The sequence below is a fragment of the Xiphophorus hellerii genome, chromosome 19, assembly GCF_003331165.1.
Source record: "Xiphophorus hellerii strain 12219 chromosome 19, Xiphophorus_hellerii-4.1, whole genome shotgun sequence".
NCBI lineage: Eukaryota > Metazoa > Chordata > Actinopteri > Cyprinodontiformes > Poeciliidae > Xiphophorus > Xiphophorus hellerii.
In genome coordinates, this window is record NC_045690.1 from 7,769,004 (window position 1) to 7,792,873 (window position 23,870).

Consider the following 23,870-nt stretch of genomic DNA (forward strand, 5'->3'; position numbering starts at 1 on the left):
AAAAAGTTGGGTTTTGGTGAACAAACAGCACACATAGTACCTTAGAACCAAGTGTCTTATTTCACTTTTTTCTAAGCTTTTTTTCCCCATAATTTCCAAAATTATTTTTACAATTATTATCGTCAACAAAGGCAAGGCTGTTGTACTGATATGTTTTAGATTTGTCTGAATTTCTTTGAGAACAATATAAACAGTAGAGTTCGATCATTGAATGAACCAGAGAAATGTGATAGCGTGTGAACTGTGGAAGCTGAAGCGGATCACGTGTGCAGACAGAAAGATCTACCTGAAATGTTTTGGACTTCAGACAGCTCTTTGGTCCCGACTCCTTCTGCCACCGTGATGTACTGACGTTCAGCTATAGATGAACGGCTCACCACGTCTCCTCCAAACTCATTTTCTACACATGGGGGAGAAGGGAGAGGAAGAAGAGGGAGAGCATGCATCATTAAAATCATTTCCAGAACAATCACATTCAGGCACAGCCATGACAGAATTTGAAATTTCCTCTACTCCTTTGACTCCAGGCTCATGAATAGTCATATAGCGTCAGCTATGCGGCACGCGGCAGAGCGAACACTGATTTCCGCCATAACGACGGTCGCGTGTCGTGTGCGATAGGCTTGGCAACATGGGGTAATTAGCTAGATCTATCATCTGCAGCAGGAAGTGGGGACAAATATAGCTAATGATCCGTGCCTGCCTCCATGATTTCTCTCCTCAGCTCTCCATCCTTGGCTGAGCTGAAGGAGCAAATAGGAAGCAGGAAAAAAAAAGAGGTGGGGGTCGATTGCTGTAAAGATAAAATAACCTAAAGCTCCAAAAGAGATAAAGATGGAAGAGATGAAGGTGTTAGTACTGAGCATGCTGGAGAACTGTCTTCCTTTCTTTCTTTCTGCTTTTTTTTCTTTTCCACTGCTGCTAATTGAGAAGATGTACAGCAGGGAACAGATGAGGTGTTGATGGTGAACAGGGAGAATCACAAAGAAGAAGGAGGGCCCCCACAGGGAGACCGCCAGACGGACGGTAACGCACACACACATTCACACAGTCATTCCCCACCTATCTCAAAGCAGCTTAAATCAAAACAAAAGCCGGTCCCTCAGGACAAACGCAAGCTCCGGCTGAGCTCAAGTCAGGCGTTATGTAAAAGGCTGTGCTTACGTACACACACGGACTTTACTTTCAACCGGCAGGAGTTCCTCCTCTACTCTTCATCATGCCACACACCTCTGCTTTCCTCTCCCTTTGTAGTGTACATAATAAGCGTGGAAACAGAGAGAGCGGCTTGTAAGGGGACAGCGCAAACAACTTTCAAAATGGCTATTAACAGGAAGCCCTAATGGGAAACAATGGGACACTCGTGCTATATTTTCATTTACTACTGCAGCCCTGCTGTCTTTTGTTTCATGAAAAATGCATCAAAGGCTGGTTTGTATTTGATTACAGCCTCTGGAGCGCCCCAAAAGCATTTTTATGAAGAAAAAAAATGCAATAAAACAAACGTAAAGTGGATTTGGTTACTGGTATGTGCTACCTTGTGAATATAAAATATGTATAACTTCAGATAAAAAGAGTGTCTCTAGTGGTAAAACACACCTGGTTTCTAAACTGTATTTGACAAAATCTATTGGAGCTTAGATAACTTCTGGCAAAATAAATCCCATTCCTGTCAAACTTTGAAAGAACTAGTTCAAAGTTCAGTTCACAAAGATTAAAAATGTATTTATTCTTGTTTATCATTTACTATTTAAAATTCACAACTTGGTTTACACTCTCATAGTTCAGGTACATTAATATTTCATAAGATAAAGTCTTATAAAAATTATTTCAAAAGTTGGGAATGTCATGTGATGATTAGCATATTATTCATTAAGTTCTTCTCTGCCAACTTCCTACATTGAACTACTTCTCTCTTCCTTTTGCTCACATATATTTTATCATAGTATGGTCAAATTTTAAAGTTTTTATGATGCCATTTCAGTCAAAAACTGGCTGAAAAAGATCCCAATAAAACCCATGTATCATGAAAGTTTTGTTTATTCTCTTCACTTACTGGTGTAAGCATAATCCAAAGAAGCCCCGCACTCCTTCGTAGGAATGGGATAGTTGTTGGTAGCAAGGCATAGTGAAATTCATTGGTTGTAACTAAAATGTTTGTTGTGCTAATCTCCAAGCACTAATCAATAGTATTTCCACAAACACACTATATCGGTATAGTTTTTAGATATTTAGTGGAAACAATTGTTAAAGCATTAAAACAATAACTTCAATGTCAATGATCAAATGTGTACAATTTAATTACAGTAGCTGCAAGGAAATTATTTGTTTTTATATATAGTGAGATACATTTTTTAAATAACTGGTAAGCAGTATAGCTAAATTTCTTCATATTTTAATCTGCTACAATAATTGCACACCTGCAGACATGTCTTTCGCCGCTTGGACATGTTCAAACATAAATACATGTTCAGTTGTTTGCTGTTATTCAGATGAAGGTTAACCTGTGGCTTCAGCTGGTGTCTGTAAAAGATGGATAAATTCTGCAGTCAGAGGATAAATTTCCAAATGATCAGAAATCAAGAAAAATGTGGATGAAAAATCTAAATTTAAACCACCCATCCCAAAGGTGTTATTTTAATAAAACTTAGGGAAGATGAAAATCCTTACCCAACTGTTTGGGCTGAGTCAACTAACCAAGAAGAAATTGACTTCTGACAAGGATTAACAGTCATGATGAAAACAGATCTGGTATGCAGCAAATATAAAATTTATAACTAACAAAAAGCGTATTCTACAGCCTAAATGCAAGGCACACAAACAGCAGACAAAGAGCTCCTTCAGTTGTCCAACTGAAGTACGGGCAACTCTCTTCTGCTTACAGTAGCCAAAGTATATTCAAAAAGTCTCAATTACTGAGCCCCACCAAGGTGAACCACACTCAGTCCACATTCATTAGTAAAAAACAACCTCTGTCAGTTCAAAGTTCACAGATAATATGAACCCAGCCGATGTGCAGCACTGCTTCGAGCTCATAAAATACAACACACACAAGCACACACATCGCTGGCCTCTCTGTCTTTATAATCAGAGTGTAAGTGATGGGTCTGTCCTCTGATGAAGGTCTTCATGTGGAGGCTGATGACAAATCACAGCTCTCTGACGCTTCATCAGGACACAGCCTACATTCCTCTTTTGTGTGTGTGGACCAGAAAAAAAAGATGAGGGAGGTGAGAGGAGAAAAGCAAGAAAGAGTGATAGAAAGACAGAAATAAAAGGAAAAAATAGATTATACCAGACAGTGTTCAAAAGCATCAACGCAATGTGTGCCCCTGTAAATACTGGTGGTGCTTACAGCGTATGGGTCTGTTCAGCTTCTTTCTAGTCTGCAGGTTTAAGCACCAAGGACAGCGACAGACAGGAAGAATTGGCCTTCAGCTGTAATGGGAACACACACATACACACCCCGACATGGATATTCTTCACATTTGTTAGAAAGGACTGCAGGAACTCTCCTCAGACCCAGAATCCCAGGTGTGTGTCTTTAAAGTATGATTTTGTCGTAGTCTTTTCCTCTGAGAAAACAGGTCACGTCTGGCCTTTATTGAGCTTCTTTGTCTATCAAAGCAAGACTCTGACACACCACAATAAAACCCAGTGTATAAAAATGTACAGCAACGCAGCATGGCATGATTAGCACACACACACACACACACCCCCACCCGCCCACACACAATAAATGCAAATCTTATATACTGAAAGACAAATGATAAAGATAAGGGAGTGCTCACATATAGGCACTTATTACAAGAGAGAAACATGCTTTATTCATGCGATGTGTGTGCGCACACAGCTAGCTTCTTCTCTCAGGCTTTGAGACTGACTGGGGCTGCCTGACCTACATTCAAGAAGATGAAATCTCTCTTTCTGCTGCTCTCCAGTCTGTGTTCTTCTCAGACGCTTGTTCACGCAGCCAAGATGAAGAAGCAGCTGTGATTTCTCAAGCCCGAAATGTACCCTCGGACTGGGGACGGACAGAGCAACAGCAATGTGCGTTTGATGGATTTCAGAGGGAGGTGATGGAAGGCTCTCTACTGCATATCAGAGATCCCTTCATCTATCCTCTGCTCTTTATCCATGTACATACATTATTTACATCCCCATGAGGTCACCAAATTCAGCTCAGAGGAGGGGACAGAGATTAAATATGTCACATTTCACATCAAGTATGTGGTGAGAGGGGCCCGAAACTAGGAACAAAATGGACTGGAATCTTTTGACACCACAATGCAAAATGTTATGTTTTTATACTTCAGAGCATCTCCTTAAATGTAATTTAATTACAAATGTGGCAGCAGGAAAAATGGCTGAAACATTTGTCTTGCTCTTAGTATTAGCAACAATAACCAATCTTAGCTTCTCATCTGACTTGCTGTGTTTCATGATGGAGATGCAGAAAACTTGAAAATGCAGTAAATATGCTATGCAAAAACGTAACTTGACTTTACTAAAGAAGACTCCCATTTAATCCACAAGTGAGTATTTTTAGTCGCTAAGCAAATGTAAAATGTTTTGTGAAGGCCTGAAACGTTTGTTTCATGAGTAGAGAAAAATCATCATGGAGACCAAAGAGCACAGCCACTTCGGACATCCCAAACAGAACTGTTCAAGTCATCTTCTGAAAATGGAAAAAGTATGACACATAAACCAACAAGTGGAGAATAAGAGACGCGGTCAAGAGGCTTCTGGTAATTCTGCAGGAGCTGCAGCCCATAGCTCAGGAAGCAGAGCTACCAGAGCTGAGCAACAATGGCTTTGCTTTGTGCCGTTGTTTTGTTCAGATGAGGACATGATAAATATGTGCCTGTTTACTCTGCATCCTCACAGTCCTCTCTGTAAAACATAGTGTTGGCAGCACCATGCTCTGGGTGGGGTCGATACGAATGCATGTCACATGTTTCAGATTTTAATTTTCTTTGTGTTTGTCACAGAAATCCAATAAAAGTTTATTGCAATTTGGATTTTTAACAAAAAAGCATGCATTATTTTTCCAAACGATTGCAGAAAATCAACTGATCATCTTTTGAATATAAAATGATTTTTCCACAGTTATCCATGTACCTTCACAGTGGTCAACATAATGTGCCATATGCTTTCTAGCTACACATATTAGGCATTTGATTTTCTCATGTGTCAAACACAGTCAAGAGGCTTATGGTAATTCTGGAGGAGCTGCTGCCATTTTAACCTGAATAAAAGAAAAAATATGCTGAACCTGACAGTTTAAATCTCTTTTATTAGAATGTGTTGCTTTTTACCATCCATTCCAGAACATACTTATAGTTAGATGATATTAAAACAACACAATGGACTTCTAAGAGACAAACTTATACATTGCTTTATAAAGCTATTCATACCCCTTGGAGTTAAAAAGAATGTTGTCCCACAGCATGATGTTGCCATTACCATGATTAAGCATAGAGATGACATGTTCAGGGAGTACTATAAGCAAAAGAGAAGGAAATATAGCACTTCCAGATAACCGTTATTTTCACTTCTCTTGTTCAGAGCTGTATCAATGCTGAGACGGCACTCGAAGCTCAGCTTATCTATAAAACGATTTTTGAATTTTCTAGGTCTTGTAGGGTGAAAGAAAATGAGTTAGATGTGTATTTTTACACCCAATCATAATGCTTTCTAAACTTCAGCCAATTATATTGTATTACCTAAGTACCGGTAACGCCTAGCTTTAACGTTTTAATTTCTGGAGCAAATTACAGAGTGTCAACTGTCCTCAGACAGCTGAATTGAAAATAACTATTTTACTGAGATTTTTATTGGTTGTAAACCATGTTGCTCCTGGTGTGCTACTTTTAAAATATTCTTCCAGAATCTTTGGACTTTTGTTTTATTTCATATTATATTAAGATTTCTGTTTTTCTTCTTAGTTTTAATCTAAACTAGTACAATTCCAACATTAATCTAGTTTTGTACATCACATTTGCATGTTCAACTTGACCAGAACTTCTGGATAAAGAGGTCCTGTTTCTCAGAGGGACTTTTCCGGTAGAAATTAATACAGATATATGCAGAGGATTTTCAGGGCAATATTCGCCAACAAATCAGCAGCTGAATAGTCAGCTTTAGATGTGAGGGGGCCAACAGATGCCAGTGTTCTTCTAAAAAGCACAAAATTTGAAAAATAATCAAAGTAACAAGACAAATGCAGAAAACTCTCTCTTTGTCTTCTACTCTTACGTTCCCCCACCTCAAAGACAGTCTTTGTATATGATCCATCTCCTTTTAAAAGCAGGACAAAGAAGATTTACTAACATCAACACCGACATAAATGACAGTAACCTGTATTACTTTTCTGGAACGGGCATCAATAAGTAAATAGACAAGAATATTGACATGTTTCCACACTTCAGCTGTGGAAACATGCCTCATCCTTTCTGTGCTTGGGTTTAATTGCTTATATCTGAGAACTGTACAATTATAGCTCCTGTTTTTGTTTAATTTTGATGCAGCTGCCGTTTCATGCGCAATGATTGCTGGAAACATGCAGCTGTGACGCAGTACAATGCTTTAACAATTGATTTCAAGAGCAACCACAAATGTGCTTAATGTGCACGACTTGGACAACAGGTCACAAATGAATGCATGCCGGTGTGCATTATTTGCAATATTTTTGCAAAATATGAGATCATCTTGACAAGAATATCAGCTGACTTTTTAGATCCATAACCCTTTCATACCTTGTTATGGTGTGGGATTAGTTTCTCTTTGTTCAGCCACAGAGAGAGCAGAGCCACTGTCTTGATTCATATTCACATTAGAATGTGTTTGTTGTTGTTATTTTAGGAGTGAGGCAGCTCAGAAGGGAGCTCCCTGTGCCCAGACTGCTCCGAGTTTATTTATTCAGAAGGTTCTCACTGTAAAAAAAAGAAAAAAAGAAAAAAGAGGCTGATCCACTATATCTCTAAACTAAACCACCAAAATCCTCCAAATCCCAGTGAAGCATTACGTTGACCACACTGTCAAAACTGTAATGCGGCAGAAACCAGTCGAGGAAATCCCATGACCCTAATTCAAGACAACTTTAATATTACAGGAGGCTTTTTCCTCTTAAAAAATAACTTGTAGATTGAAACTATAGAGTAAGAAGTGCAAAGCAGAGGGAAAACCATTTTTATCCATGAACTCTTGTTAGTAAAAAGTACAAATTTAACAGATACACAATAGCTCATTTTATTTACCTGACTCTTGTAATCAACATTTTTTATTTATTAATGCATTTTTTGCTATTTTTATTCTTATGTATTATTACATTAGGGATCTGGGCTTTAATCATATCTTTACTACTCTATTTTGTTTGGATAATTTTCATATTAGACTGACATGTGAGGCTGCCGTGATAGTCGTTATAATTGACTAATAATAAAAATAAAGAATCAACATTTTTGGTGATAAGATTTTTCATGAATCTGTCTAGCTTCATTTTTTTTACATTATGCATTTTTAAATGAGATCTAAACTGAGGGAGTTCTTCAAGTGGGATAAGATTTAATGGAGGGAATTAGGGAATCTCAAAGATTTTGTTGTGAGTTGCAGCAGTACAAGCACAATGCATGATGAACAACTGATGAGTGCTAATTTAGGCCCATGATCTATCTACTATATATCTTTGTGAATAAATTTTTGAGGAAACTGTAAGCCCTCCATTAGGCTGATTGTCCCTGTGTTAGTGTGCAAGGTTTGTGTAGATGACCAAATAGTTTAATTTTGATCCCTTTTCACTGTGCAGATGGTAATATCTCAATGCATAAAATTTAAAACAAAAACTTACCAAAGACATAATGCTAATAAATACAATTCATTTTGAAATAACGATTTTTATTGTTTTAACAGATTTGTGTAATGGGAAATTATATTCAAGTGATTCATGCCAGCTTGTAAAAGTGAATGTGTGTGATTGCCTATTTTACACGACATAAAGTAAAAAATAGAGCTCCAGATTTCAGCTCACAAAAAATGTCTCACAACACAATGTTTTTTCATTTTTTAAAAGCATTGATCAGTGGAGAGTTGCTGCTGCAAAGCAGGTCAGGTTTCGAGATCAGATTTGCAATAATGAAATTGAATATACCACTCTTGAAGAGCAATCCAGCCCTTTGCTCCTTTTTGCAGATCACCACACCTACTCAACACTGAGCTGTTATGTCTGCAGAAAATACACTATTATTTTAATGTTTGTTCTCAGATTCTCACTTTTGTCTGTTGCTTCTTTTTCATGTCTGGTCTACATCTTAATTTGATGTTACAACACTGTGCCGTGACTTCTTGGTGTACATGACATTGGTGTACGTTTCTGGAATGCCTGTCTTTGCAGCGCCCTTGGTGTTTTTCCTGATGTAATAAAGTATTTTTAGTTTGTCACCTGTCTGCACCGCCTGTTGCAGACCTGCATTTGGGTCCTGGAACCATTCATCACATCTCGGACATGTGAGGCAGAGCTCCTACAAAGTAGGTGAAACCAGAGTCACATTAAAAGAGAAGTTTGCTCTGTGAAAGCAAGCTTCTGGATGTCACATACTCAATATAATTGATTAACTGATAATTTTTTCTGAAATTGTGAATAAAATTATCTGTTCATAAGTTATAAAACTAAAGTAAAAAAAAAAAAAAAGAATTGTAATGCCTATGTTTGTGTCCTGAATCATATCACTTATCGTTTTTTCTTCAAATGTACTTTAGCTGATCTTACTGAAGCCATGGATGGAGATAAAAACCGCTCATCTATAAAGAGTCCACCACTTAAAGTCCCCTATAATAAATCAACACATAAAATAATTTATCTGGATTGTAATCTATTGCTGGAATGCTTAAAATACATGAATTAATTGCTTTTCAGATTAACCCTATTTCAGGAAATATCTTCAGACGCAGCTGGGACATCGGAGGATCTCTGTTTTAAGGGTTAAAGATGCTATCAAGTAGTGAAGAGGACCGGCTCTTTTTGACGTCCGCTGCTCCTATTAAGGAGAAAAAGCGATCCAAGGCAAAAGTAGTGTCTGACACACTTTTCCTCTCAAGGACATGAGAGATGGAACTGACCGCGAGCTTGACCCACCGAGCTTTGCCATGCTTGCAAACAGAAACAGATACACATGCAAGCCAGCAGTCTGTGGGAGTCTATAAAGAAATATATAAAATGCACCCAGGAGCACATGCAGCACACTCGTTATTAGCTCTGCCCTCCCGATAAGACACAAATGCGCGCACACACAAAGCAAAAAAAAAGAAAGAAACTGCACTCCCACTCTTCTTTCTCAAGGGAGGCGTCTGCTCTTCGAATGCAGAGAGTGGGGGAAATAACATCGGGCAAACAGCCGCCGCAATTACCCACAGTGGGGTAATCACCAGCACAATGCACTATGCCTCGGCTGCCTCGGAGAGAGAGCGAAATACTCAGGTGAGAAAAGAAGCCAGACAGCAATCAGCCCAGCAGGAAGATGAGGAGAGAGACAGAGGAGAGAGACAGAACAGAGCAAAGGGCCATTCCTTTAATTTCCAAGGGAGAGCCAGGGCCTTAATTACTTGATGAGTCTCCTCTTGCTTTCTCTCTCAGCTCTGCGGCTGTAAAAAGGTGCGTGTCTGGGAGAAAAAGAGAGGCTTGTGTACATGTGGCCCATTATCAGAGCGGGAAGACTCCAATCACCTCTTAGCACTGATAGCAAGTGAAGAGAACAACATTGCGGAGAGAGCGCAGGGGAAGGGTGGACGGGGGGACAGAGTGGTAGAGAGGGGTGATTTACGCCTTTAGAAGTGTTAACACCATCTCTCATTCCCAGCAGCTATAGAACACCAAGGTCGAGGAGTGACACAACTGAGACAGGAAAACAAAGAGCCCAATGCCGCCTCTGCCTATAGGAAAAAAAGCATGATGTTTGTTACATTGGATGCATTCAATAGTTCAGTTTGCAACATGAGTAGTGATCATTCATCATCATGTTAATGACATTCCAAAATGAAGAACAACATGTGTGCATCTGTGAATTAGAATTGTATGTAGAAATGTGAGTCTTCTGAAAAGTGTCTCCATATCCCATACTGTATCTGCAGTTGGGTCTCTTTGTGTATTTCTTGCATCAATTCAGTGTGGCATTGAGGGGATTAGTCTACAGCTCTGCTGATGTGTTTCTGAAGCCCAGGTTGATTTAATAGCAGCCTTTAGCTGCAGCCTCGGCTCCCATATCTCTCATTTTTCTCTTGACAATACTCCGTAGGTTCTCTGTGGAGTTCGGGTTTGATTGATGAACAATCAAGCATTCTGGATCCATACTCTTTAATGGTACTGGGATTTTTGTTATTGTTGGCAGGTACCAAGTCACACAGTTGACCAATACCAGCAGATAACATGGTTCCACAAAGCATCTCTGACTGTGGAAACTTCAGTCTGTACCTGAAGCAATATGGATTCTGTGCCTCTTTGTTTTCACTTCAGTTTCTGGTACCTTGATTTTCAAATAGAATTGAAAAATTGACTTTCATCTGAAGACAGGAGTAGTCTAACACGTTTGCTACCTAGCCTTAGTAAGCTTAGTTAAGCTTCTGATCTTGTCTCTAGAATCATCTAGGAAAAGGACAAGGACTTGCTTGCTTACTTATAAGTGCTCTGTAGTATGAAGTCCATGGAACTGCTTTTCATACAGCACCCCCCGTTTTTCATCAGTTGTGAATATATTGTTACGTGAAGTTAAGCAGTGACATCAGTCAAATCCTCAAATTCCTGTAGTAAAGCCATTAGCAGTCACATCAGATAAGTTAATCCACAGATGACTACATTTTTTTTTGTTCAGGTAATGCTGTGTATTACTGAGAAGAAAGGATGCACAGTGGCTCCGGCATCTCCAAAAGGCAAAGAAAACCTGAACAATCCACCAAAAATATCATCAATGAGGCCTCAAGCTGATTGGGAAAAGATTTAGACATCCCTTCAACTACATCCGATCGATCTTACATTGTAATTTAATGAACTCAAATTTATTACAGCAATTGTCTTTTGGGCTCATTATTTCATGTATGTAATATCCAGGATGGCACGTTCTAATTGCTACAATTGCATTTCTGCCCCCTAAACCCAGTTAGATATGCTGCTAAAACCTGGAAAGACTGTTCTGTTTCTTTGTTTTTTTTTCCTTTTGACACAGGCACCCAAAAGTATAAATAAACTATTACACTTTTTATGTTTTAAAAGGTTTGTTGGAAACCCTATTTTGTATAATTACCTATTAAGTAGCAACTAAAGATAATAAATAAGTAGAAATGTACCAAGAAATCATTCAGATACTAGAATGAGCCCATTTGCCCTTCACTGGATCTGTTCAGTGGAAACACTAAATAGAGTATAACTTTATTTTCTTATTTGCTTAAAAGCATTCAATGAAACTAAGAACTCCCAACACTTTATCTCCATCATTCCATCAACCAACAGCATCCATTTATTACTATGAAGTGTATTAAAGAACCAACTTTTTCTTTTTTTCACGTGGTATTCTATTTAAGAAAGAAAAAAGTCAGAAAATGTCAAAAGGAATATCATCAGGTCAGTTTTAAAAGGACACAAATAATCTCATCGGCCAGCGAAAGCCTGATCAGTGGATCTTCGCAAAAATAAATAGTGATTATAAGTTAAATACAAAATACTAAAATTATAATTGAATCAAGGAGGCGTATTTCTTTTTCCACTCCAATACAGCCAATAAGGCAACACAATGTTACCTTATTGTTTTTCATAAGGTAATATTATGCAAAACATAATAAACTTCACATTAGCAGATTTGGTTCCTTTTGTTGTCAGGTAGCATTTACTTGACAGAATCGTGTTTTTCCGAAAATAAACTGAAAGCTAAACTTAAACACTAGTTAAGTGATTTGAATGTGTTTACAGAAAGTAACATAAAATGTGTATAAAAGCTCAATAAAAGCAGCATTTCACTTGTGAAAGTGAAAAAGATTGTTGGCCTATTTAGAGATCTTCATAACAATATGTAATCAAGATTTGCAGCTGGTTTTATAAAAAAAATAAATAAATAAATAAAAAAAATCAACCCTTGGATGGACGATCTATATGAAGTATCACTGTGTCTTTTTTTTTTAATCAGCCAGCATACATGAGCTCTGGTTCAGACTTGATAAAATGCTAGCAAACCTCTTTGAAAAGCACCAAGACGATATTTGCTAAGATACTTCAGTGAAATTCACAATTTCTTAGTTAAGTCAGTGACCTCAAGTTAAACAGACAATGATGTAAACCTCAAAAAAATATAATCCAGCCCTAAAATTTAAGCAGAATTATATTTCTAGACAGCATCTATTGCTTCACTTTTACTCAGACATTTCAGAATAAGCAAATCTGAATGTATTGCTGAGAAACGATATTAGATCCTAGGCCTGATACCCCTGCACAATGCTGTTTGTCAGTGCAGGCTGAATCCTTATTTACAGAGTAGTATATGATCCCTCCTCAGGAGACAGACGGAGGGATCAATCTTTGGAAGTAGATCTACGCAGGAAAATGGATGGCAAAGCGTCTTTGAAGGTTAGCAGTCTTTTATCACATCAGATTGGAGTTTAACCCTGGGCAATGTAAAAAACTGACGCTGTGTTTGCTGCTCTCGGTCGTACCGTTTTTAGTGTTGCTCTAGCATGGTGTTAGTCATTGTGGTATTCCCCATGTTATTATAAGTAGATTGAGTCTACTTATGTGTCAATCTGATACCAATTAGTGTGCGTCTGCAAGCAGGCTTACAGAATAGAGCACTTGCATGTCATTTTGTTCTGCTTGGAAAACAATGCAACTCCTCGTGGGTGAAAACAATGCCGCAAATGTAACTATGGCAAACTGGAAATAGAAATAGTAATCAATACTTAAAAAATTGCTCAACTGCATTTTTGGACAAGAAAGAAAAAGACAAAAAAGCTCGTTTGGCATTCAAACGATAGAACAAATTACCAAAGACATTTGTATTTTCAGGCTACTTGAAGACAGGGTTGTAGACTGTTGAACCAGGTAAGTCATAATGAACATGCCAATAATCACCAATCAGTCTCCATGGTCAATACCAGCTCCCAGTTTTGTTTGAGGTCTGACTCAAAATTCCGACGTTATTTTTTTTCTAGTCAATTCATTGGAGCTGTTCATGTACTTTAAAAGAGGCAAACAGAATAAACATTCTTATATCTAGTACTATTTAGCAATTATGGTATACTAACAATAATGTAGAAGTTTTCTTTTTATGTCAGACAAAACTGTACCCCATAAAGTAGCATGGGAAACTGCATAAACTATCTGTGTTCTGCGGTATCTTCCACCAAAAAAGGGGGAAGCTTTGCAATCTTCTTTTTTTAAAAACAAATTGATCCATTTCTACCCCTCAGAGTAAAGATGTTCTTAGATATTGTATTTGCTGCTTAGGCGTGTACATATGTTGATGTTGGGTAGACAGTTTTGAAGGGTACTATGTCTGTGGCCAAATATTTTGTATAGAAGTCAAGCGAAACTGTAAAATGTTATTTTACTGACACCTTAAACAACACAGATCCTCTTCTCTTCATGATGGGCTAAAATTTGATGGATCACTTTTTCAAATTCTGACAAAAAATGCTTCTTTATGGCCAGTGATCAGAAAAACTATGTTTATATATCCAAACTTAAAAGATCACATGAAAAGTTGATATTTATTATGGAAGTAACATTTTCGTTTTGCACCATAACTGTCATTTATTTTTTCTTTTCATAGATAAATTAATGGTTACAATTTCCAAACTACACCGTGTTCCAAATTATTATGCAAATTGGATTAAAGTGTCATAAAGATTACATTTTTTGTTGTGTTATTAAATTTATAGACGGTATTGTGTGTCAGGGCTCTTTGAATCACTATAATTAATTTCAGAGAGCTGGGTTGATTAGTTTGTCTGGTGAGCTCAATTAAAGGAAATCTACTTAAGAAGGATGTTCCACATTATTAAGCAGGCCACAGGTTTCAAGCGATATGGGAAAGAGAAAGGATCTATCTGCTGACGAAAATCATCAGATAGTGTAGTGCCGTATGATAAGGTATGAAAACATTAGATATTTAACAAAAACTGAAGCGTTATCATTGTACTGTGAAGAGATTTGTGGCTGATTCAGAAAAAAGATGGGTTTGTACAGATAAAGGCATAATGACGAAGGCTTCTGTTAGATACATTAATCTGATTAAGAGAGCAGCTGTTAAAATGCCCTTTCAAAGCAGCAAACAGTTATTTGAAGCTGCTGGTGCCTCTGGAACCTCAAGGTGGAGGATCCTCCAGAGACTTGCGGTGCATGAACCTACTATTGGGCCCCTAACCAGAGCTCACAAGCAGAAACGGTGGCAGTGGGCCCAGCCGTACATGAAGATTAATTTTCAAACAGACTTGTTCACTGATGACTGCTGTGCAACCCTGGATGGTCCAGATGGACGCAGTAGTGGATTGGTGGTGGATGGCCACCACATCCCAACACGGCCGTGACGTCAGCTAGGAGGTGGTGGAGTCATTATTTAGCCCGAAATTATGGGGAGAGAATAATTGGTCGACCCCTTCAGAGTCCCTTAAGGTGTGAAAATTATCTCAGCAGAGTATATGGACTTTCTGACTGATCACTTTCTTTTATGGTTCAAAAAGAAGAGCCGGACCTACAGTAGCAAAATCATCTTCATGCATGACAATGCACCATCTCATGATGCAAGGAATACCACTGTGTCATTGGCTGCTAAGGGCATGAAAGGGGAGAAATTCATGGTGTGGTCACCATCCTCCTCTGACCTCAACCCTATTGAGAACCTTTGGAGTTTCCTCAAGCAGAAGATCTGAGGGTGGAATGCAGTTCATATCAAAACAGCAGCTCTGGGAAGGTATTCTGGCATCCTGCAAAGAAATTCAAGCAGAAACTTTCCACAAACTCACAAGTTCAATGGATGCAAGAATTGTGCAGGTGATGTCAAAAAACGGGTCCTATGTTCACATGTAACTCGGTCTGTTAAGATGTTTTTGATTGAAATAGCTTTTGATTTTAGTACATGTGACCACTTAATGCTGCACATTCAAAGAATGACCGTTTGCAGTTCTTTATAATCCATAAAATGTTTAGAAAATCTGCTGTGCATAATAATTTGGAACAGTGCATTTTGAGATTTTTATTTTTTTTAAAAAATAATACTGTTCTCATTGGGAGATTTGTTCAGTAAAATTTGATTTATACTGTAATAGTTCATGACTTGAAAATTATACTGATCATGATTTGCATTGACCATTTAGGAAAATCTGAGAAAATATCACTTGCATAATAATTTGGAACATGGTGTATATACTGAAGGATATTTGAGTCAAGATCAAATGCAGTCCAGACCTATTATTTAACACTGAAATAACTTTCAGTACTGTTTGTGCCTAACAAACAGTAGAAGTATTTTGAACTTTAGACTAGAAATGCAGTCCAGACAATTGAACGTTTGTTTAGCCCAGATAAGAATCTATGAAGCTTTAGCATGGTTAGAGGCTAACCGCTAGCTAGTTGTTCACACTGAATGAAAAAAATTCATATCTTGTCTATCATTTGGTACCAGTCTTTGTCACAGACAAGGATTCACCTTCACATTTGACACCGATAAAAGCGTTTCCTTAAGTCAACACACAAAGTTAACAACATACAACAAATAGGTAGTACTACACTAAGTGAAACAGATTTAACGTTTTGATGAAGAATACTAGGGAGTTAAAATACTGTGCAACAATATACTGTCACATCAATCACAAAGGGAGTTTTCTTAAATTTGTGCTCAAATGAGTTGCAGGTGGCATTTAAATCACCACTTACTGCCCCTACATGGAGAGTTTGCTTTCTTCTATTAGAATTTTAGCATTCCTCTCTTGATACAGATTTTTGCTTCAAATGGGTGAAAAATATCCAGAATAATGCGGTTTCCCTATACAGTCTAACACCTGTCTTGATTTTGATGACTGATTGCGAGTGTCGCTGTTTTCATCTGATTGCTCCTTATTCTCAATTAACTGATGAGCTCCATTGTTATTTTCTCTACGTTCTCTCATTCTGTCTCTGTCTTCCTAACACCCACCACACACACACACACACCCACGCACTTCTACCCTGTCTCCCTCTTGCCAACCCACCCCCAGCCCCTGCTTGACTGCAAGTGTGTACCCAGAATACCAATGATGCAGGCTGCAGATAGATAGGGCTGTCTGTCACATGACCCTATATGTCCTGGGGCTTTACCCCAGGATGACAGCAGGCAGACACACACACACGCACGCCCGCATACGCACACTGAGGTACCCCCAGCATGGCACGCTGTATCTCACCGAAGCATGGCAGTGAGGCAAACACAGACGCACATATTCAGGCAAGCTAATGGGCATGCACACACTGAATCACCGCAGGGGAGTGAGCCAGGCAGAGAGAGAGAGAGAGAAAGAGAGCACTGCCACTGTTCACACATTCTTGCTCTCCCTCTTACTGTCCTGCAGGCAAGGTAGAAAAACACTGAATATCTCCCTTTCCTCCCGCTCCATCCATTTCAAACATGCATGCACGTCTTCCTGTGGGAAGGCACCCCACCAATGTTTCTCACACAAACACATTCGTCACTGACAAACCTCCACACAGTCAATGGGTATCCTGTGGCACCAAAAATAGCAGCCTAATGGAAAAAATGTCCCCTCACTTTTCCCCCATCAAATAAGGTCTATATTTCCAGTGTGGGAGTCAAAAAGTGCCGGCCAACGTAAGACAGAATTTGTTTAGACTTGAATGAATCACACGGTAATTCAGAAAAGCCGAGGGAGAGCCGAGGAGCATGCAGACACATACACACATGCAGGAATAATGTGCCCTCTTGACAGCCTGAAGCCCTGTCTGCAAGCTCCAGGCTGGAAACTTGCAGAGAATGTTGACAAAGATAGAAAGGTTGCTGATGTCTGCAGTACATCCCTGATTGCATCACTATTTCTGTGATTCTCTATATTTTTAGTCAGTTCACTTGATGTGTTTTTCCTTTTGTTTTGTGTGTGTGTGTGTGTCTAAGAATAGAAGTGCCTTCAAACAGAAGTAACCGGTCTCATATTAAATATATAATACAAACTAAGTTAACTGTGACTAAATTTAAATTAGACATACAACTTTAAACCTCTTGTTGTATATGGGCAAGTTTAATGAGTTGGTGTTCCTAACTCCACCTTTGAGTAAAACGTGCCAGATGTTTGTGGTCCTATTTATTATGAAATTAGAATGAAAGCCAAACAAAGCATTAATAATAAAAGAATTTGTGTTGTATATAAGATTTCAATTTAAATAAAATGCTAACTTGTTGGTGAAAATCCTGCCCTTAATCAAATAGGTCCCATTCTTTTGTGCTGACAGGACAAATTTGTACCAATAGTAAATTGCCATAGCGGGTCTCAGTTAGGACACCTTATCCAGGGAGAATGAGTAGTGCCAAAAAATAAGGGGAAATAAAATTTAATAGATGTTAATAAAATCAAATTTAGAAAATGGACAATTTAATATTTACTTTTGTCTTTCACAAGACAAAAATAAATGAAGAAACAGTAGTAAATCAACAACAGCATATTTTGTAAATGCACCAACAATACAAAATAAAAGTTTTTTGCTTTTTTAATTAACTGAAAATTATTTAAGGTTAGTTTGGTTTTATACTTCTACATTTACTTTAAATTATTTTTACTTTCTCAGCAGCACTTCTGTTATTCCAAGCAAGACCAGCCAAAAGGCTAAGCTAAGGTGTGGGGAAAATCTTTGACCAAGTGTTGTAATCCATTTGATGTTGGAACAGCCCACTGGAGTGGGAGGGTTTATTTGACTCATATGGGCCATCTTTTACCTGTATGCTGCAGGGTAGGTGCTAGTTGTGGGAGTTAGGTGGTCTGGGTTAAAAAATAAAAATGAATAAATGCCCTAAGCAGAAGAAAATATTCAACAGGTAAAAACAGAATTTTGAAGGGGCGGTACAGCTATTTTAATTAAAAACTATGCTAACAATTCCACTGTCAGGCAAAAAAATAGATTTTAGATTCTGTGAAAGCCATATTACTTGAACTTGAAACATACTTATGCTAGTTCATAAATAAATGAAGGACAAGATCTGCATTGAAAATAAGGTGGATTCCATTCCTGAGGTACTGAAGTAGTGGTAGAGGGCATCCACATCCTTCATGAAACAACTGACTAATTACCAAATCATAGAGTAAATAAGTGTCACCAAAATTAACAAATCCTTCCTCTAAAATGTAAGATTCCTATAGCAACAGGGAAAACAATTTGTGTGTCCTTTTCCAGTAAAAGCTTGACGCTGGCGCTCCCTGTGTTCGGTCTGTGATAAATTGGGGACAACCCTCATAAAGCAGCACTTATCTAGACATTCCAGCTGGTACACCTTGTTTCTCTTTATTCCAAGAATATAAACCTTTGCCACTGTCCCTGAAACAAATACATCGAATCTTTATAAATGTGGCAACAAATTTGGACTCTGAGATTCTGCCAGAGTTTTGCCAGCGACAGCAAGTTGCCCGCTCATTTCAATAATTATTGAGTTGGCAGTCGCTATACCAGGCTCACATGCCCACACTGAAATACAAGCTGAAAAACAATCTTCTGTGTATGTGTATGTGTGGGTGTGCCGGCGTGTGTGTGTCTGTGGACGTGCAGGTTTGCGTGTGCTCGGCATCTTCTGCAGCATCCTTTTGTTTCCCTCATGCTTCTCCAACACCTGTTCTGAAATATGTATCTGTGCATTTCTGGATTCTTGTTGGGAAACTTGTTATGTTGATATCACACTGCGTGTTGCAGCGACATCAAGGTGACAGCTTGAAAAAAAGTGGGATGTTTTTTATGCAAATGAAGCTAGGAATGAAGCTGAAAGAGGGAAAGCACGGCCTGTACAGGTATGCGCCGAGCGTTTGAGGTGCTGGGGTAGTTTCTGCATGTGCCTGTGGGAATTCGAGAGCAGTTGTGTCTGTGTGTGTGCGTGTGGGCGTGTGTGTGTGTGTAAGGGGGGGATGCACTTGTGCATATGTGAGTGGGCTCAGGTGGGTTGTGAACTCGGCAGATGGACATTTGGAGCAGCTTTGCACCCTGAAGCAAAACACACACGAGCACAAACACATTCACACTCCCACGCACGCCTGTAACATTAACCTCGTGTAACTCTAGCCAAGTGAAAGCCAGAGGAAAAATAAAAAATAAAAACCTCCTCAGCACCTCAAATCACATATCGACATACTTATCCGGTATTTCAACTGTCCAAACACAGGGTAAGTCAAAACCACCATAATAATCTAACATTTCCTCTGTGTCCTGAAAAAACCTCCACAGGCTTTAGAGATGGTTCCTGGGAGCATCAAAGCATTTTCAGCTGGCCTGTCTGGAAATATGAGCATGAAATGAGTAACTGCTATACTCAGCTCTGTTAAACAAAGTAAATCAAACCGTTTCAATAAGGCCATTTTAGTTTATTTTACTCTGCTTGTCTCTAAACTCTTTCATTAATCCCAAAATATAAATTGTTTTTGCTTCATTTGGCTCTGACTGCTCTTTTTATTGGCTATGTTCCACTCATTCATATTGCAGCTGATTGGTAAAGTATATCTTGCTCCAGACTTAAATTTTCAGAGTAATAACAGTGAGATTAATGCAAAAATGAAGGAGTTAAATTAGGCTGGAGCTGAGCACCAGCAAAGTGCAAATTCTAGTTTTTACCTTTGGCTTTAGAGATGTACAAAAAAAATCATGTTGAGCTGTATCAGAAGTTTACAGCTTGAATGGCTAGTTTAGAATTCAACAATCAGATCTTTTTCCTTTTTTTATCAGTGAACACATCATACATAAGCACTACCACATTCCACTGGCAACAACACTTTAGTACAGAAGAAGATTAGGGACTCTGGAAAAAAAGAAAGAATTCTTACCCTTTGTTCAGGATTCTGAGAACGAAAAGAATCAAATCTAAATTATGACTGCTATGTACTGTCTCAGCTGAAGAATCCCGAAGTAAACAAAATTCACAAAAAAATAATCTTTTTTATACATATGTATTTTTATTATTAAATCTTCTACCTTGAATTGTTATAGGAGTTTAAAGTAATTACATATCTTCTTGTAACAAAGGCAAGTGATTTGATTTTACAAGACTGGTTACACCGGATAACTATAGTCTGTGTCCAAGTCTATAATGTTGTTTCAATTGATAAAAATACAAAAGTCTTCATTAATCTGAGGATTTTTTTAAAAATTTGGTTTCAGAAATTCTCTCAGACTGTTCTTCAAAGAAGAAAAAGAAAGGGTTTTCATAAATTCCTCTACAAAAAAAAAAGTGAAAAACTTTCATTCCTGTTTCTCAGTGATGACACGGCTGTTTGCTGCTATGAATCCTCTTTTTTTGTTCTATATTTGCCATCTCTCATCCCGCCATGCCACTGTTTGCGAAAAGTCCCTCCCTTTCCATGCACATCTTTCCAAACCCAGCTGGGTGATGGAGGGATGAAGGGCTTGGGGGATGTAGATGGAGGCTGTTCTCTCCCTGAGGAGCCTCTTCTGCCAACCCTGTGCCACAGATCAACAGTCAGCCAGCCAGCCGTGCACTGACCTCATCCCTCTCCCTCTCACTCCCACTATTTCTGTCTCCTCCTATCTCGCTCTGCCTCTCTGCCAGAGGCCATTGCCGTCCCCATGTCTCCTTCCTACGCCAACTGCCTGCTCGCTACCAACAGTGCATGTCTGTCTGGCAACCTCTCCGCCTGCCTGTCTGCTGCTCTGTGCGCCCGTCTCTCCTCTTAGGCTTTCTGTTATTCTTCCAGTCCTACTGTCTGTCGGTCTGTCTACGTCCCTGTCTCTCTGCCAGTCGCTTCCTCCATCCAATATCCCTCCACCGGAAAGCAGCCAGCCTGTCAGCCGCTCTGCCAATCTGCCCGACTATCTGCCTGTCTATTTGTCATCTGTGTGCGTCTCTATTTGTTTGCCTGCACGTCTATCTGCTGGTTTACCTGTCTGTCCATCCATCTGTTTATTAGCTCTTCTTACTGTTCAGATTACATTAAAATGCCAAACAACCTCTAACCCCATTCCATACAAGAAAGATTTTATTTGAATTTCTGAAAGATAAACTGACATGCAAGATAAAAGATGTAGTAGTATGATTTATTCAATTATATGTTTTAATTCATAGAGCTTTTGAATTAAATATCTGTGCAAGGTTGAGTGGAAACATTGTTATTTTGTCTATTAGAAGGCAACTCCTGTAAAACAAAAGCAGTGTAGGATTTAACACCTTGTTATTTACATGAGTGCGCTCTGTCTTTTGCTTCCTCTCAATCTACTCCACATGAGACTGGAAATAAAGACTGAAACTGATTCATGATTATATTAGCAACTACCGTAATGTGTTTTACATACTTTGTATTTTAGTCACAGCTTATGTTTATGTTTTATTCCTCAATACCACGGCCATAGATAGGTGTTGCAAAATAACTTTGGCTATGCATGGCATCCTTTGGATTACATTTGAAGCAAGGCCCACTGCATTTGTTCAACTATTAAATACACTAATAAAACAAAATAAAAAACATAAAGGATGTGTCCTCATGAAAGGTCTTCTTTCATTTCAAAAGAACAGTTTGTTTGTGGTTTCTCAAAACTTTTTACAAAACATAGCTCCATAACTGTATCAGGCCTGTACGTGGCACTGCAACACCGACATGTGAAAACAAAAAGAACAGAGAACAAGTCATGGAGCATGATAATAACAATGTGTGTTTGACATGTATTAGAAGTTGAAGCTCAGATCTGGGATGAAATCAGCAATCCATTGGGATTTAGTGTTTGCAACAGCCAGACCTACTGCTACGTGTCGGTTCTTCACTATGTGGGGTAAAGAAGCCCATGACAGGACCTTCTGTTCATTGAGAAGAGTAAGAACGCTGCAGGCTTTTGTTTCAGTTTCTAAAACTCTCAAAAAACACCAGAAAAGTTGGTTGAATTGTTACTCGCTGCTTTCTCACAAGAAACTAAGAACTAGAAAGGTCTGAATGTTTGCTAAACATAGCAACAAAGTAAATACGCCGCTTATGTTTATGGTAAGGGTAGAACCAGTTTGCATGTTGCATGTTAACATTTTGATCCCTTCGAAAACAAAGCATTTAGCATTAGGCCTTGAGACAGCAAGAACTTGACAACACTTTAAGCAACTGTGTATTCAGAGGCAGACTTACCATGTAGGCAAAGTCGTCTGCTATTTGGGGTTCCCAAACATTAAGCACCACCTCTCTTTGGTGGCCTCCAACATTGCCCATGTATTATTAATGTATGTTCAAAAGGAAATAACTATAGTTTAAAATGAAAACAATAACAAAAAAGTAACACAATGCACAATCATCTTCTGCGCTCTCCCCCACATCTTTCCACAAACTTAAATGTCAACAACAACAAAAAAAAGAAAACTTCCTGTACATGCAGCATTAAGCTTGAATGAGAAGCAGGATGGCACAGACACAGGAAAGATTGAATTAGATGACCATCAATGGATTTAGTTAAATTCAGTTCACTTAAAATGGAACCAACTCAAACCAGTTGAAGTCCCTGCTGGCATGACAACTTCTTGAATAGTAGAAAACCAGCACTAATAAAAGAAAAGTCTTAAACACAACTTTGTACACAATTTCACACCTGACATTTTACAATGAGGCGCAAGCTTCCGGAGCCTATAGGCTTTCTTGAGTTCATCTCTTCTCATCCAGGGAATGACGCATCACAGTTTTTGAAGGTTTCTTTCTTGGCACATAATAATTCCTCATTCACTGTCTTTCTAAACAGAATGCCCGAAGCTTCCCCATCTCCCAATGCTTAGTCATCACACCAACTTCCTGTTAATCTTCCTCGTTCACAGCTCGTTCATAGCTCTTTGTGGCTTTAAGAAGATGTTAGCTGAATTAAAATGCAGACTCTCCAACCTCATTCATTCCATCCAATCCATCTCTATCCCTCCATGTCCTCTCCTATTCTTGTTTCAACAGGAGAGTGGGAGAACATTTGACTGGCTCCTCTCAAGCAAAGACTGCACTGCATGCTCGCTCGGCAGTCAAGGACAACTCTAATAGAGGTAGAACAAAAGAAAAGGGGAGAGGGGCAGAAAGAGACCCATAAAAAAAACAAGCTTGCTGTGTTGCAAGTGGTTTTTGAAACATATTGCGAGATAATAATTGGATGTACATCACTTTTCCATGGTGCTGACTTCTGTCGTGAAACACTATCCACAGTTAGGAAAGAAGATTTTGATCTGCCAGACATCACAATCTGCAAATTTCCCCTTGATGCAACCTGATTGGTGACTAGCATTTATATTCTTAAGACAAACTAGGGACTCCTTCCAATTTGTATTCCAATTCATCAACCAGTAGTGTGCATTTTGATTTGCTTAAAAAAATCTCATCCAAAGCAAGACCTGTGTCTACATATTCACCACAAAGTCAAAGTGGTTCGCAGACCAGGTTTTTCCTCTTTTCATCGTCTTCTGAAGGGTGTGCCTGGACCGGATCTCAAAGTGCAGTCATGGAAAAGAGAATGTTAAGATTGGGAAGCTTTGGGTCTCATGTTTGCTTTTGCAGATGATGTGGTTCTATTGATATCTGTAACTCCTGATCTTCAGTGCGCACTGGAGCAGTTTGCATCCAAGTGTAAGGTGAGTGGAATGGGAGTCAGTCATATTTCTTAACTGGAAAATGATGGATTGCTCAAATGGATGAGTGCCTTG

The 23,870-nt window shown here is 38.7% G+C and overlaps 1 protein-coding gene across 7 annotated transcripts in view; it reads right to left on the reverse strand.

The window, feature by feature from the left end:
- myt1lb (myelin transcription factor 1-like, b) overlaps positions 1–23,870 on the reverse strand; it is a 122,144-nt gene that overhangs the window by 77,617 nt on the left and 20,657 nt on the right. For all 7 annotated transcript variants that reach the window (XM_032547130.1, XM_032547132.1, XM_032547134.1 and 4 more), the window contains exon 2: positions 287–400. The gene's annotated coding sequence lies outside the window, so the exon portion shown is untranslated. The remainder of the gene's footprint in view (positions 1–286; positions 401–23,870) is intronic.